This window comes from Panthera tigris, chromosome C1 (assembly GCF_018350195.1).
Source record: "Panthera tigris isolate Pti1 chromosome C1, P.tigris_Pti1_mat1.1, whole genome shotgun sequence".
NCBI lineage: Eukaryota > Metazoa > Chordata > Mammalia > Carnivora > Felidae > Panthera > Panthera tigris.
This window is the reverse complement of record NC_056667.1, coordinates 173,385,265-173,402,074: the sequence shown is the minus strand read 5'-3', so window position 1 is coordinate 173,402,074 and position 16,810 is coordinate 173,385,265. Positions and strand designations below refer to the sequence as shown.

Sequence of the window (16,810 nt, the reverse complement as noted above, 5' to 3'; positions counted from 1 at the left end):
AACTGCAGAAATGCTGCCCTAGAAAAATAATTTCCTTTAAATTAGCAAAGCTTATTCTTTGGTTTTGTTTAATAATTCACTTAGGAGAGCATAAGAAACCCTCCAATAACACACAAACACATCTTCATTATCCCCCTGTGCTGTCTCTTTTCCAGGCTTTACATCTGAGTGCAATTGTTTTTATCCTTTTCTGGCACCAAGTAGAAAATCCTCTTCTCATTTTAGATTTTATCCCCTTGATCAGGAGGAAATGCATAGCAGTTGACTTCTTTTACAACTATTAGCACATTCTTTCAAAAGCAGCATTGTGAAGCTTTTTCTAGTTAGTTGTCATCAGCTGTATAAAAAATTTGATGCTAACATTAAAAAGGCATGCTAGCTCTCATAGTTAGAGAATAGCTAACTTAAAGTCCTGACTCCATTTCTCTTTATAACTTTGAACAAATATTTAACCTATAAAAATATTATCCACATCATTTTTAAAAGGCCATCATAAAAGTAACTACCTCACAGTGTTCTTAGGAGGATTAACTGATACAATGCATATAAATTCTCTTTATATAACACAGGGCAGACCACAGGATAAGCATGTGTTACATGGCAATTTTTAGTACTGCCATTGTCAATGTTTCCCTTCATTTAAGTAGTATAGCTAGGAATTGTCATATATCATCCAGTAGCAAAGCCTTTCTCCAAAGCCTCAAAAAACTTGCTCAATCACCTGTGTGTACGTAATATTTTATAAAAGTTATATAATGCTCATCAAATGATTGTCCATATTTGTATCATCAGCATCTATCATGATACTTGACCTATAATAAGTGCCTAAGATTACGGGAAAAAAAAATGAATGACCATGGATATAAATGCACAAAATGATGGGAATCTTGTGAAGAAAAAATTACTATTCTAAACATTTGCAAATCTGTTATTTCCACATCTCCTATCATTTTTTATTCAACCATGTAAGAAACCAGATTATCTGAAATTCAAATATTTCATAAAATCTGGTTAAACAGTGAAACATTTAAATATTAAATAAAATATTTTTATTAGCAAAAAACATTTTTGTTTATGGTGAAAAGTCTTTTGCTTACATGTCAAAATCATATATTTGACATTTAATTTGTTACTTGTATTTTAAGTTACTTTGTATTTGAATTATAAACTACAAAGGATGCTTTGATTTCCTGATGAGCATGTTATTTGCCTTATCTATTGTAGTTATTTTTGAGAATTTCAAGAGCTCTCCCTTTTCTAACATTTACATGCTTTTTGATCTTGTAGTTGAGTTTAAAACACTCAAAGTATTGTTTGTGTTTGTGCCCTTACTAACCTTGCTCTCTATAATACAAAATATTAAAAGGGTTAAAAATATAAGACAGAAATCATGTTATTACATAGCTAAAAAGTCTAGTGTTTTATAAGCATTTTCATTTCAGTATTAATAAAACTCATCTAATAAAAACTATCAGGGATAACCTGTAGTCCAAAAAGTTAGGTTTATTAACTTGCTACAACAAGGGAGATTGCTCACCAGAGAAACCATGAGCCTCTGGGTAAGAGGTAGTAGGAAAGACTTTTTGTAAAGGAAAGGCTGGTATAAATGTTTCTGAGGAGGGGTTAACATTTGCACAGATCAGATCTGGATTTGTTGCTGTCATGATGCAAGAAAAACGTAGTATTGAGTTTCCATCAATCTTGATTGAGAAGTACTGAAGAAAGGTTGGGGCCATTATTGGAAAGAAAGCAGTCACTCAAATAAAGAGGATAATTATGAGACTTTAATGTTACAATATGGACTTGGGAGAAATACTGTTTGCTGTTAACTTTAGCAGTATCTATTACATAGCCTGATTAATGGCAAGGTCAAATTTTCATGTAATTTTTATATATTTAAACATTATTCATTTATTTGCCTCTATTAATAGACTTCAAATTCTTTGACTTATTCATTTTTAAATTCCCAGGCTTTGTGAGACAGTAAAAGATCAATAAATATATGTTTATGTGGAAGGAAAAAAAAGGAACGAAGATCATAACCAATGTATATTAAAATATATATTATCATAACCATAATAAAACTATAGATAATTGAATTGTAGATAAAGGATATGAGTCTAAATCCACAATATCTCTTTTGTATGTGCAGTACTGTAGCCTTCTTTTTGGTTAAATTATTTTATATTGATATGAAAATTTATATAAAATCACTTTAAAACATTTGCTTATAGGAGTGCTTAGCTGGTTCAGTCAGTAGAGCATGTGACTCTTGATCTTGGGGTCATGAGTTCAAACCCCACGTTGGATGCAGAAATTACTAAAAATATTTTGCTAATAAACTGGTATTATTCTTTTCTCCTCAGTATATATCTTTCTTTGAATTATGAAAATTAACTGTTAGAACTGCCTGAAAAATGTTATATAATAGTTCAATCTTCCACAAGTCTTTGACTTTATAAGATCATCTATAAGAGCTGTGCTCGAATATATTGACTTATAGTAGTGAGCCTGACAAAGAATCATTAAGGAAAATTAGCAGTGGATTTATTTTATGAACTTGCTTTCTCTGAGAAATTGGTGTGAGATAAGTTTTCATAAGTTTTGTTTCTTAAATTCCACATGAGTGAAATCATATGGTATTTGTCTCTCATTTCACTTAGCATAATACTCTCCAGCTCCATCCACGTCATGGCAAATGGCAAGATTTCATTTTTGATGACTGAGTAATATTCCATTGTATATATATACCACATGTTCTTTATCCACTCATCAGTCCATGGACATTTGGGTTCTTTCCATAACTTGGCCATTGTTGGTCATGCTACTATAAATATCAGGGTGCATGAATCCATTTGAATCAGTATTTTTGTATCTTTGATCAAATACCTAGTAGTGCAACTGCTGGGTCATAGGGTAGTTCTATTTTTAACTTTTTGAAGAACCTTCATACTGTTTTTTCAGAATGGCTGCACCAGTTTGCATTGCAGAGAAAGAGGGTTCCCCTTTCTCTGCCTCCTCACTAAATCTGCTGTTTCTTATGTTGTTAATTTTAGCCAAGCTGGCAGTTTTAAGGTGATATCTCATTATAGTTTTGATTTGCATTTCCCTGATGTTGACAATCTTGTCATCTGTTGGCCACTTCTATGCCTTCTTTGGAAAAATGTCTATTCATGTCCTCTGCCCATTTTTTCCAAAATCAAGAGCTGGACACTTAACTAACTGAGCCATCCAGGTGCCCCTTTCTACCCATTATTTTTTACATTTTTTTAATGTTTATTTATTTATTTTGTGTGTGAGAGGAAAGCATGAGTAGGGAAGGGGCAAAGAGAGAGGAAGAGAGAGAATCCCAAGCAGACTCCACACTATTAGTGCAGAGCCCAATGTGGGGCTTGATCTCACGAACTGTGAGATCATGACCTGAGCCCAAACCAGGAGTTGGACAATTAACTGACTGAGCCACTCAGGTATCCTCCTTTCTGCCCATTTCTAACTGGATTATTTATTTTTTGGGTGCTGAGTTTGATAAGTTCTTTATATATTTTGCATACTAACCCTTTATCAGATATGCCACTTGCAAATGTCTTCTCCCATTCCAAAGGTTGCCTTTTAATTTTGCTGATTGGTTCCTTTGCTGTGCAGATGCTTTTTGCTTTGATGATGTCCCAGTAGTTTATTTTTTCTTCAGTTTCCTTTGTCTCAGGAGACATATCTAGTAAGAAGGTGCTTCAACCCATGTCAAAGAGGTTGCTGCCAGGGCTCTTCTCTAGAATTTTTATGATTTCCCATCTTAAAATAGGTCTTTCACCCATTTTGAATTCATTTTTGTGTAAGGTGTAAGACAGTGCTCCAGTTTCATTCTTTTGCATTATTATTGTCCAGCCTTCCCAACACCATTTGCTGAAGAGACTGTCTTTTTTCCACTGGATATTCCTGTTTTGTCAAAGATGAGTTGACCATATAGTTATGGGTCCATTTCTGGGTTTTCTATTTAGTAAAATCACAGGATACAAAATCAATGTACAGAAATCTCTTGCATTTCTATACACCATTAATGAAACAGCAGAAAAAGAAATCAAGGAATCAGTCCCATTTACAATTGCACTAAAAATTCTTAAGATACTTAGGAATAAACCTAACCAAAGAGATAAATATCTGTTCTCTAAAAACTATAAAACACTTATGAAAGAATTTGAAGATGACACAGAGAAATGGGAAAACATTCCCTGCTCATGAATTGGAATAACAAATTTTATTAAAACGTCTGTACTACCCAAAGCAATCTACACATTTAATGCACTCTCTATCAAAATGCCACCAGCATTTTTCACAGAGCTAAAACAACCCTAAAATTTGTATAGAACCACAAACACCCCAAATAGCTAAAGTGATATTGAAAAGCAAAACTGGAGGCATCACAATTCCAGACTTCAAGTTATATTATAAAGCTTTAGAGATCAAGACAGTATGGTATTAGCAGCAAAACAGAGACATAGATCAATGGAACAAAATAAATTTAGATTTAAAATGCTACATTACATGAAGGCAAGATTCTTTCATGGTGGTTTTTAAAATTACTATCATCATTTTATATTCTTTCACTTCCTAAAATTATTGCAAAAAATGTCCATAGATAATATTTGAGAAAGTCTTGAACAGATTACTTGCCTTTTCAGAAAAGTACTGTTTCAATAAACCAATTTCTCCTTACTATATACAACTGTGTTATTTAAGATTTTATTTAGGTAGCAAAATTCTAATAAGCAATTCATATTGGTAGCAAAGTTCCATTTTGGGACAGTCTAGGCAAAGCATCCAGTTTACGTTTCAATAAATTTATATTGGCACAAGAAATAAATGTGGATATAAATGTTGTTGACTTCCTGCCCCAAGCTTAACTCTGGAAACAAAACAAAAGAAAAAGAGAGAGAGCAAAGCATTCTAAAAAACTCATACTAAACTCTGAGAAACCATTCTGGCAAGGAAGAAAATGCAGTCTAAAGCAGGCAGCACTACAGTCTAGGGCTATTTTGAATGCAGTGTTTGTGCATTTTGTATTTTTCTCTCCACATTACCTTGGGCATATTCTTGTTTGACCTTTTGCCACTATATAACAAAAACCAGTTATTATAGCCAAGGTCACCAGGTTTTGTTGGAATAATATCAAGACAGCATGAAAATCTGGCCAGGGAGTACGATACAGGTAGACCAGATAAATTTGAAAACTCCTACCTTCTTCTTTCTTCCATCCTTGTATTCCCAAGGCCAGGAGATTCAAGTCAAAGAAGATTATCACCTTGGACTGCTATAGTCCACATTCAAAGTCTAAACCTTTTGAAGTTTAAGAGAGTATTCTGAGAGTGGATTTGCAGAGTTCCTGAAGGACAAAAGTGCAACCTAGTGTGGTAGTAACGTGAGTACTTCACTATCTACAGCATTCTTCCCTCAGGTCATAACCTTCAACTTTTCTCACAGGCAGGGTACAAATCACAGTATGGGCAGTATTCTCTCCTGAGAAACCTACCCACTTTCATCTTAAGTGATGTATCAAGGGAGAATAAGTTCCTAGACAAAAAGTTTACACATCTGTTTTATATCACTGCTATGGAATGTGACAATAAAACAGAAATGTTTATACTGTAAAAAACAGAGTAAACAGTGTAGAGAGCTCAAGAATAATAACCACTCTCGGGTGGATGGGTGGCTCAGTCAGTTAAGGGTCTGACTCTTGATTTCGGCTCAGGTCATGATCTTAGGGATCGTGGGAAGCCCTGTGCTGGGATTCTCTCTCTTTCCCAATCTCTCTGCTCCTCCCCTCCTTGCTCTGTCTCTGTCTCTCTCTCTTTCTCTCAAAATGAATAAACATTCAAAAAGAAAGAATAATAACCACTCTCAATGAAGGGGAAGATTTAGTAATTAGTAATATGAATTAAGTGTTAGTAATACGAATTAAGATCAAGAAGTTCCAAAGAACAAGATGGTAATAACTAGTATGAAAAGTATAACAATGAAAATTTTATAAATAGATGAGATTACATCCGTTTTCAACTTTGAAAAATAAAGTACTTAGAAACAGTTACTTGCAATAAGAAAGTTGAAAAACAGAAAAATCAATAACGTTCCTTGAACCCATCAGAGAACTAAGATCATAGGGCAAACTATCACTTTAAATCTGGAAAGGCAGTTGAATCCAGAGAGACATAGCCAAGACCTACTTATTTAGAGCAGAAACTGGTATGAACACTTAAATACTAATTTTTATGAATTGCAGTAACCTGATGAAAGCTAGAGTGAGTGACAAAGTGACAAACGTTTGAAGACTGCAGTCTTAGGGAAATACACATATTTCTGGACTGCCCCTTCCAGAACCCCACCAGGTTTTCACAGTGAAGGAGATCTCAAAGATCTTTTCACAGCTATGACAGAGAAGAGAAGAAACCTAAACCCTCTCCATAACAAAGCCTACTTTTCAGGTGAAAAGTCTTTGCTAGAGCCTTATCACAACTGAGGGAATAGAATTCCTCTTATTCTAAGCCCTCTAGCCTTCATGTCACACCTACAAAGGGGAAAAAAAAAAACACAGTTAACAGGGGTGATGATTTTAAGTAAATTAATTAGAATTCTATATCCAGGGAGGAGAATAGAAACCCGGGAGGAAAAAAAGCTATGCCAGTTGAGAAACACTTTCAAGGTAACATCTGCAAAGCACAGGCCCACCAGAAGACTGAGAATTGTTTTTTTTTTTAATTTTTTAAACATTTATTTATCTTTGAGAGAGACAGAGAGAGGATGAGCAGGGGAGGAGCAGAAAGAGAGGGAGACACAGAACCTGAAGCAAGCTCCAGGCTCTGAGTGGTCAGTCCAGAGCCCAACGCAGGGCTTGAACCCACACACCATGAGATCATGACCTGAGGCAAAGTTGAACACTTAACCAACTGAGCCACCCAGGTGCCTCAAAACTGAGATTTAATGAAAAGATTCTAAAATGCTCCCTCTCTTCAACATAACACCACATCACATTAAAATAATATATAGTACCATATCTACTGTAAATAATGAAAGTTTTACTTCTTACATACCAATTTGGATGTTTTTGTGTGTGTGTGTGTGTGTGTGTGTGTTTTCATGTCTGATTGCTGTGGCTAAGACTTCCAGTACTATGTTGAATAAAAGTGGTGACAGTGGACATCCTTGTCTTATTCCTGAGCTCAGAGAAAAAGATCTCAGTTTTTTTTTTTAAATTTTTTTAATGTTCACTTATTTTTAAGAGAGAGAGAGAGAGAAACAGAGGGGCAGAGAGAGAGGGAGACCCACGGAATCAGAAGCAGGCTCCAGGCTCTGAGCTGTCAAGACAGAGCCTAATGAGGGTCTCCACCTCAGAGACCACGAGATCATCACCTGAACCGAAGTCAGGCACTTAACTGACTGAGCCACCCAGGTGCTCCATCTGTTTTTCACTGTTGAGTAAAATGTTAGCTGTGGATTTTTCATATATAGCCTTTATTATGTTGAGGTCTCTCAACATATTATATTAGGTCTCTCTAAACCTACTTTGTTGAGTTTTTATCATGAATGGATGTTGTACTTTGTCACATGCCTTTTCTGCATGTATTGAGATGATCATATAGTTTTTACCCTTTCTCTAGTGAATGTGATGTACCATGTTGGTTGATTTGCAAATACTGAACCACCTATGCATCCCTGGAAAAAATCGCACTTGACCATGGTGAATTATGTTTTTTAACGTATTGTTGGATTTGGTTTGCTAATATTTTGTTGCGGATTTTTTTTTTAATTAGTAGCACCAGGATTTATTAAGCTGTGCCTTAGTAAAGAGGCACTCTTAATGTATAAAGCCAGGGCATGCTGCCAATACTTCTTAAGCAATGATACTAGGATATTGACAGCTAAGTGGATGTTGTACATAAGCTCATTATCTATCATCTTCATGTGGCCAATGGCCACTGCCCAACACAACACTTCTTCTTCCTCTTGAATTTGATCATGGACTTCGCTTTGACATGGGCCACCATTTTCTCATTGTAGGGCAGCAAGGAAGGAATTTGCCAGTCTCATTAAAGCCTGGGCCCAGGATCAGGGGTATCTGCTTGAACAGAGATTCTGAAGCCAAAAAGGCATCATATTTCTTGGACAGCTTCTTGACCAATTTCTTACTCTTGTTGAGTTTCTTCAACACCTCAATGTCTACATGGGACATTATCCACATGGACCAAGGCCAAGCCACAGACTTGGCCTCATCACAGTGCTGCAGGCCCCCCAGAATACATGTGGATAATTTGGGCAGGGAGTGGACTTAAGCTTGATGATGCATGCCTGAGAAACATTTGCCCTAGTTCTTCTGGCTAATCTTCAGCTCGATCATCTCCAAAAACTTCCAGCACTTGCACTAGTTCCCATATAGGACTTCCCACACCACCATGTAGACAGTGTCATGGGAGACTTTGCTGGACATAGTGACTGGAGCTAAAATAACTGGAAAAGAAATTTGTTGAGAATTTTTTGCATCTATGCTCATCAGAGATAGTCAATGTAGTATCTTTGTAGTGTCTCTATCTGGTTTTGGTATCAGGGTAATGATGGCCTCATAGACTCAATCTGAAAACTTTCCTTCCTCTTCTATATTTTGGAGCAGTTTGAGAAAAAAAAAATAGGCATTAACTCTTTTTTTTTTTTCATTTTTATTTTAAGTAGGCTCCACACCCAATGCGGGGCTTGAACTCACAACCCTGAGATTAAAAGTCACATGCTTTACAGATTGAGCCAGCCAGGTACCCTGATGTTAAGCCTTTTAAAAATTTTTGATAGAATTTAACTGTAAAGCCATTTGGTCCTAGGCTCATTTGTTAAGATTTTTTTTGATTACTGATTCAATTTCATTGCCAGCAACTTGTCTGTTCAAACTTTCTATTTCTTCTGGATTCAGTTTTGGCAAGTTATATGTTTCTAAGAATTGATCCATTTCTTCTAGGTTGTCCAATTTGTTGCATATGATTTTTCCTAATATTCTCTTGCAATCCCTTGTATATTTGTGGTGTCAGTTGTTATTTTGCTTTGACATTTCTGTTTTTGAGATTTGCTCCTTCATTTCTGGTTTTGCTTATTCGAGCCCTCTCTCTTTTCTTCTTTCTGTGTCTGGTTAAAAGTTTATCAATTTGGGGGTGCCTGGGTGGCTCAGTCAATTAAGTGTATAACTCTTGATTTCAGTTCAGGTCATGATCTCATGGTCAAAGCACTGGTAGTGTGGAGCCTGCTTGGTATTCTTTCTCTCTCTTTCTTTGCTCCTCCCTTGGTTGCAGGCATGCTCTCTCTCTCAAAATAAATAAACTTTTTCAAAAAATTATCAATTTTGTTTATCTTTTCAAGAACCAACTCCTGGTTTAATTGTTCTATTCTATTGTTGTTTTGTTTTGTTTTCATTTAGAGACTGAAAAAAGTCTCTGATCTTTACTATTCCCTTCCTCCTACTGGCTTTGGACTTGGTTTTTCTTTCTCTAGCCCCTTCAGGTGTAAGGTTAGGTTGCTTACTTGAGATTTTTCTTGTTTCTTGAGGTAGGTCTGTATGGCTAAGACTTCCCTCTTAAAACCACTTTTGCTGCATCCCAAAGATTTTGGAACACTGTTTTCATTTTCACTTTTCTCTGTGTATTTTTAAATTTCCTCTTTGATTTATTGGTTAGACCCACTCATTCTTTAGTGGCATGTTATTTAGCCTCCCTGTATTTAGGTTCTTTCTAGATTTTTTCTTGTGATTCATTTCTAGTTTTGTACCATTGTGGTTAGAAAAGATGCATAATACTATTTCAGTGATTTTGAATTTACTGAGACTTGTTTCGTGGCCCAACACATGATCCATTATGGAGAATGTTTCATGTATGCTTGAAAATAATGTATAATCCACTGCTTTTGAATGGAATGTTCTGAATATATCTGTTTGGTCCATCTAGTCTAATGTGTCACTCAATTCCGCTGTTTCCTTGTTGATTTTCCGTAAGGACAATAATTCATTGATGTAAATGGGGTGTTAAAGTCCCCTGCTATTATTGTATTACTGTCAATTTCTTAATAATTGCTTTATGTATTTAGGTGCTCCACCAAAAAACTACTAGCCTGATCAGTGAATTCAGCAAAGTTGCAGGATATAAAATCAATATAGAGAAATCTGCTACATATCTATACATTAATAATGAAGTAGCAAAAAGAGAAATTAAGACAATCCCATTTAAAAGTTTCAATAAAAATAATAAAATACCTAGAAATAAACTTACCCAGGGAGGTGAAAGACCTATACTACAAAAACACCGATGAAAGAAATTGAAGATAACATGAACAAATGGGAAGATATTCCATGCTCATGGATTAAAAGAACATTTACATTGGTTGTTAAAATGCCCATTCTTCTCAAAGCAATCTATGGAATTAATGCAATCCCTAACAAAATACCAACAACATTTTTCACAGAACACAAAGAATACTAAAACAAAGAATAATGAAATACTGAGCCATAAAAGACCCAAAATAGCCAGAGTAATATGGAGAAAGAGGAACAAAGCTGGAGCTACTACAATTCATTTCAAGATACACTACAAAGTTGTAATTTCAGAACATTATGCTGGGGTGCCTGGGTGGCTCAGTTAAGCATCCAACCTCGATCTCAGATCTGGTCTTGACCACAGGGTTGTGAGTCCAAGCCTTGCATTGGGCTCCATGCTGGGTATGAAGCCTACTTAAAAACAAACAAACAAACAACAGCGGCAACAACAAAACAACAACAACAATAGTATGATACTGGCACAAAAATAAACACATATATCAATAGAACAGAATAGACAGCCCAGAAATAAATCCACAATTATATATATATAATATATATAATATATATATTATATATATTATATATATATATTCCTATATATATATATAACCCTATATATATATATAACACTCTCTCTCTCTCTCTCTCTCTCTCTCTATATATATATATATATATATATATATATATATATATATAAAACCCTATATGTATACATATATAACCCTATATACATATATATATATATATATATATATATATATATATCCACAATTAATCCGTAACAAAGCAGGCAAGAATATATAATGGGGAAAAAGATATTCTCTCCAACAAATGGTACTGGGGAAACTGGACAGCTATAGGCAAAAGAGTGAAACTGGATTACCCACTTACACCATACACAAAAAATAAACTCAAATGGGCTAAAGACCTAAATGTAAGACCCTGAAACCATAAAACTCCTAGAAGAAAATACAGGAAGTAATTTCTTTGACACCAGCCATAGAAACATTTTTCTAAATATGTTTCCTGAGGCAAGGGAAATAAAAGAAAAATTAAACTATTGGGACTATACCAAAATAAAAAGCTTTTGCACAGTGAAGCATCAGTAAAGCAACAAGGCAACCTACTAAATGGAAGAAGATATTTTCCACAGATATATTTGATAAGGGACTAATATCCAAAATATATAAAGAACTTACACAACTCAATACCAAACAACAAATAATCTTATTAAAAATGGGCAGAGAGGATCTGAATACACATTTTTCCAAAGACATACAAATGGCCAACAGATGCATGAAAAGATGCTCAATATCACTAATCATCAAGGAAATACAAATCAAAACCACGATGAGATATCACCTTACCACCACTAGAATGGCTAGAATCAAATGGACAAGAAATAACAAGTGTTAGTGAGGATGAGGAGAAAAAGGAGCCCTCATACATTGTTCTTGGGAATGCAAATTGGTGCTGCCACAGAGAGAAACAGTATGGAGGTCCCTCACAAAATTCAAAATCGAATCATTACATGATCCAATAATCCCAACACTGGATATTTACCCCCAAAAAAACAAAAACACTAATTTGAAAAGATTTATGCACGCTTATGTTTACTGCAGCATTATTTACAATAGCCAAGATACTAAGGCAATCCACATGTCAATTCATAAATGAATGGATTAAAAAAATGGGGCACCTGGGCGGCTCAGTCAAACATCTGACTTTTGGTTTCAGCTCAGGTCATGATCTTGCGGTTCGTGAGTTAGCCCCATATCAGGCTCCATGCTTTTAGCGTGGAACCTACTTGAGATTCTCTCTCTCCCTCTCTCTGCCTTTCCCCTGCTCGTGCTCTCTCTTTCTCAAATAAATAAATAAATAAATAAACTTAATTAAAAAAGATATGGCACATGGGCGCCTGGGAGGTTCAGTAGGTTAAGCGTCTAACTCTTGATCTCAGCTCAGGTCATGATCTCACAGTTCAGGAGTTTGAGCTCTGAGTGGGCTCTGTGCTAGCAGCATGGAACCTGCTTGGGATTCTGTCTCTCCCTCTCTCTGCACCTCCCCTGCTTGTGCTCACCTGCTCTAAGTAAATAAATAAACTTAAAAGAAAAATGATGTGGTACACATGCGTGCACGCGCGCGCGCACACACACACACACACACACACACACACACTTTTGGTTTCGGCTCAAGTCATGATCTCACGGTCTTTGAGTTCGAGTGCCGTGTTGGGCTCTGTGCTGACAACTCCGAGCCTAGAGCCTGTTTCGGATTCTGCGTCTCCCTCTCTCTCTGACCCTCCCCCATTCATGCTCTCTCTCTGTCTCAAAAATAAATAAATGTTAAAAAAACAAACAAAAAAAGTAATCAAAAGGAAATTGTAGAAATTAAGCTTATGGTAGCAGAAACGAAAAATGCCTTTAAGAAGATTATCAGTAGACTCAAAATTGCTGAGTAAAGAATCAGTGAGCTAAAAAAAAAAAAAAAAAAAAAAAAAAGAATCGGTGAGCTTAAGTTGGAGATTTCCAAGTTAATAACAGACTCCAAACCTTAGATCTACAAAGCCCAGAGAACACCAAGCAGGAAAAATGCCCCCCCCCACCCCGACACACACACTCTCAAAGACAATATATTCAAATTAGAGAAACAGGAGACCAAAAAAAAAAAAAAATCTTGAAAGATGCTAAAGAATAAAAGAGTTTACCTCCAGAGGAACAAAGGTAAGAATTATAGCAGACTGCTTATAAGATCAGAAACCATGCAAGGAAGAGTGGATCTAAATATTTTGAGTGCACGAAGAAAAAACATCACCAGGTTAGTATTCTATGTCTAGCAAAATCATCTTTAAAAACTGAAAGAAAAATAATTTCTCAGAAAAATAAGAACTGAGGGAATCAATCAGAGCCAACCAGCTCTGAAAGAGGTTTTAGAAGAAGTTCTATGCTAAAAAAAGTTCTAATAGAGACCTATATAAATAAAGAGCGCTGGAGAAAGAATAATAAAAATAAAAGTTATTTTGCTTATACTTAATTGATTTAAAAGATAACTGTTCAAAGCAATAATAGTAATCTATTGGGAAAATATAGCATAGGGATAAATAATATACCTTAATACACATGAATTGGAGTAGTGTTATTTGAAAATGGGTTTAAATTAATTAAAACTATATATTGTAAATTTGAAGACAGCTATTTTTTAGAAAAATGGGAATATAAATATTTTTATAAGAAAGGAAAATGCAATTATATACCAAAGAAGTCAGAAAAACAAAAGAAAAAAAAAACAAAGAATAAATTCAGCGCATAAAAAACAATTATTAACAGTTAAGTATTAAATCAAAATATATAAATAACAATTTAAATAGGAATGGCCTAAATACACCAATGAAAAGACAAAGAATGTTAGAGTAAATAAAACACAAGACCCAACTACATGCTATCTATAAGATCAACACTTTAAATATAAAGACACAGATTGGTTAAGGGTAAAGGGGTGAAGAAAGATAATGTTTAAACAAAACAAAACAGACAAACAAAAAACTGGAGTAACTATTAATTTGAGACAAAGCTGACCATTAAGAATGATGAACTGTAGTGGCACCTGTCAGTTAAGCATCTGATTTCGGCTCAGGGCATGATCTCATAATTTGTGGGTTTCAGCTCCACATTAGGCTCTGTGCTGACAGCAGAGAGCTGACTTCTAATCCTCTGTCTCCCTCTCTCTCTGCCCCTCCTGCTTGCACTCTTTCTCTCAAAAGTAAATAAACATTAAAAAAAAGGAATGATGAATTGTTATCAAGGATCAGATTAGTAGGGCATTTCTAATGACATATCTTAAACATGTCAAAATACATGAGGAAAACATCTAACAATTTAAGAGAAATGGACAAACTGACCAATACAGTTGGAGACATTAACATCCCTCTGTCAGTAACTGACAGAAAATCAGTAAGAATATAGAAGAGCTGAAAAGCACCGTCAATCAATCTAATCTAATTAGTATTAGGGTAATACCAGCATTATATAATGAATTAGGAAGTGTTCCTCTGCTTTTATTTTCTGGAATAGATTATAGAGAATTTATATAATTTATTCCTTTAATTTTTGATATAATTTACTACTGAAACAATCATGGTGATCTATATTTGGAAGGTTTTGATTATTAATTCAATACTTAAAATGAATATAGACATTAAAATTATCTATTTTTTTGAGAATTTCAGTAGTTTGTAGATTTCAAGGAATTACTTCATTTCACCTAAGTTATCAAATTTGTATGCATACAAATATTCCTTTATTACCCTTTGAATTTCCATGATATGGCTTCTTTCATTTTCTTTCATTCCTTTTTATATTAATGAATTGTGTCCTCTCTCTTTTTCCTTGGTTAGCCTTGCTTGAAGTTTATTAATTTAATGATCTTTTCATGGAAATTGTTTTTGATTTTTAAATTTCTTCTATTGTTTGCCTGCTTCAAATGGTATTAACTTCTGCTCTTTTAGTATTTTTCTTCTGCTTTTCTAGGTTTAAATTGTTCTTTTCTATTTTCCTATGGTACGAGCTTAGGTTTTCAATTTTAGTTATTTTTTTCTAATGTATGCATTTAATCTATAAATTTCTATTTAATCACTACTTTCACCATATTCCGCGGATTTTGGTGTTATTTTCATTTCCATTTAGTTGAAATATTTCAATTTCTCTTGAGACTTCTTCAACATATGGGTTTATTTAGAAGTGTCTTTTTAAAAATTTTCAACATTTAGGGATTTTCCAGAATATGGTCTATTTGGGAATGTTCCATATAAGCTCGACAAAAATGTGTATTATTCTGAATAAAGTGTTTTATAATGTCAATTAAATTCAGTTCAGCTATGTAAAGAAATCAATTTTATCTAATTAATATTCACCAAATAGACTACATTCTGGACTTTTAACAGGTGTAAAAGAATAAAATCATACTAAATGTGTTCTCAGATCACAATGAGATTAAACTAGAAGTCAGTAACAGAAAGATAGCTGGAAAATCTTGTAAATATTTAAACTATATATTGTCTATTTTCTATTTTGGCTATTTTACTGTTTCACCTATTTTTTTTCTGTCCAAATCCCCTAATTCTAGTTTGGATTTATTTAAAAAAAAAAAAAAGGTTGATGATAGGGAGACGGAGTGGCTCAGTCAGTTAAGTGTCTGACTTCGGCTCAGGTCATGATCCCATGGTTCATGGGTTAGATCTCTGCACTGGGAGCTGAGAGCCTGGAGCCTGCTTCTGATTCTATGTCTCCCTCTCTCTCTGCCCCTCCCCTGCTCATGCTCACTCTCTCTCTGTCTCTCTCTAAAAAATAAATAAACATTAAAAAACATTTTTTTTAAGTAGATGAGGCACTTTTTACATTTCAGTTCATGGCTCTACTCCAAAATAGTGTGAAAATTTCCTGAAGTATAATTTTGGAGTCTCCTGTTGATTTATCTTTACTTTGTTACAGTTTTAATACATTTTCATATCTACCATTAAGAAAAAACAAACTTTAAAAAATAGCTTCTGCATTTACTTCCGACTTTCCTTCACTTCTCAAGATAATTTTAAAAGTTTCAGAGTTATATTTTGGCAGTACTTTAAATTGAAGTCTTCCTGGCCTATCATCCTCCACATATTTGTAATTATTCTGGGGGCTTACTTGTTTTGGCAGTACTAAAATCAAAGGGGCTGGTTCTTCTTTTACCTAATTCCTTTTCATATGAAAGGAAGCACCTACAATTTGCCTGTTAGTCCTATTCATATACATCAAAAATCAGCAAATGCTTTACTGTTAGCACACGTACCTTTGTTTTACATAAGATTAGATGAATGTGAAAAACAGTGCCTTCCATTCTCTGTCGTCGTGGACTTGTAAAATGTAAGTAATTTAGAGCTAGGACTTTCCCCCCTTAAATCAAGGAGGTAGACTATAGTAATGTAAGGGCCACTTAAAGAAGGTAGATTTTGTTTTCAATGTATGGGTTGTATTAGAAACATTCTTCCTATGGGGAAAAACTAGCTTAGGGTTACAAATTTTTCCAAACATTGCAGAAGGGGGAATCCACTGTATTATGAACCGCTAAGGATTTGTTGCACTTTTCCTGCTTCTTAGGCCTGAGTAACAATATCACCATCCCTTATTTACAAAAGGGCAAATGGACTCCAATTGAAAAGCTTTACAGGTTAAGGGTTAGTTGTACAACAGGAACCACTTAGAGTCCCTTGCTTTCTATGGGAAATTGGACTTACTAGGGAAAAGCTGTTTGTTGTGCTAATGTAAAAATGTCATACAATTAGTTTGATTTTTGAAGATGGTAAACTTAAGGAATTGCATGTTTTCCTGAAATGCAGGCTTATAGAATGTTTTTCTTTCAAAACAGGCTGATTTTTTTTCTTCTCTTTGCCTGACAGTCCAAGTTTCAGCTCCTGCTTAAAGTTGTTGTGTCAGTTATTTTCCT

The 16,810-nt window shown here is 34.7% G+C and overlaps 1 pseudogene; it reads right to left on the bottom strand.

The window, feature by feature from the left end:
- Window positions 1-7,791: 7,791 nt before the first annotated feature.
- Window positions 7,792-8,473, bottom strand: LOC102967369 (annotated as a pseudogene).
- Between the last annotated feature and the right edge of the window lie 8,337 nt (window positions 8,474-16,810).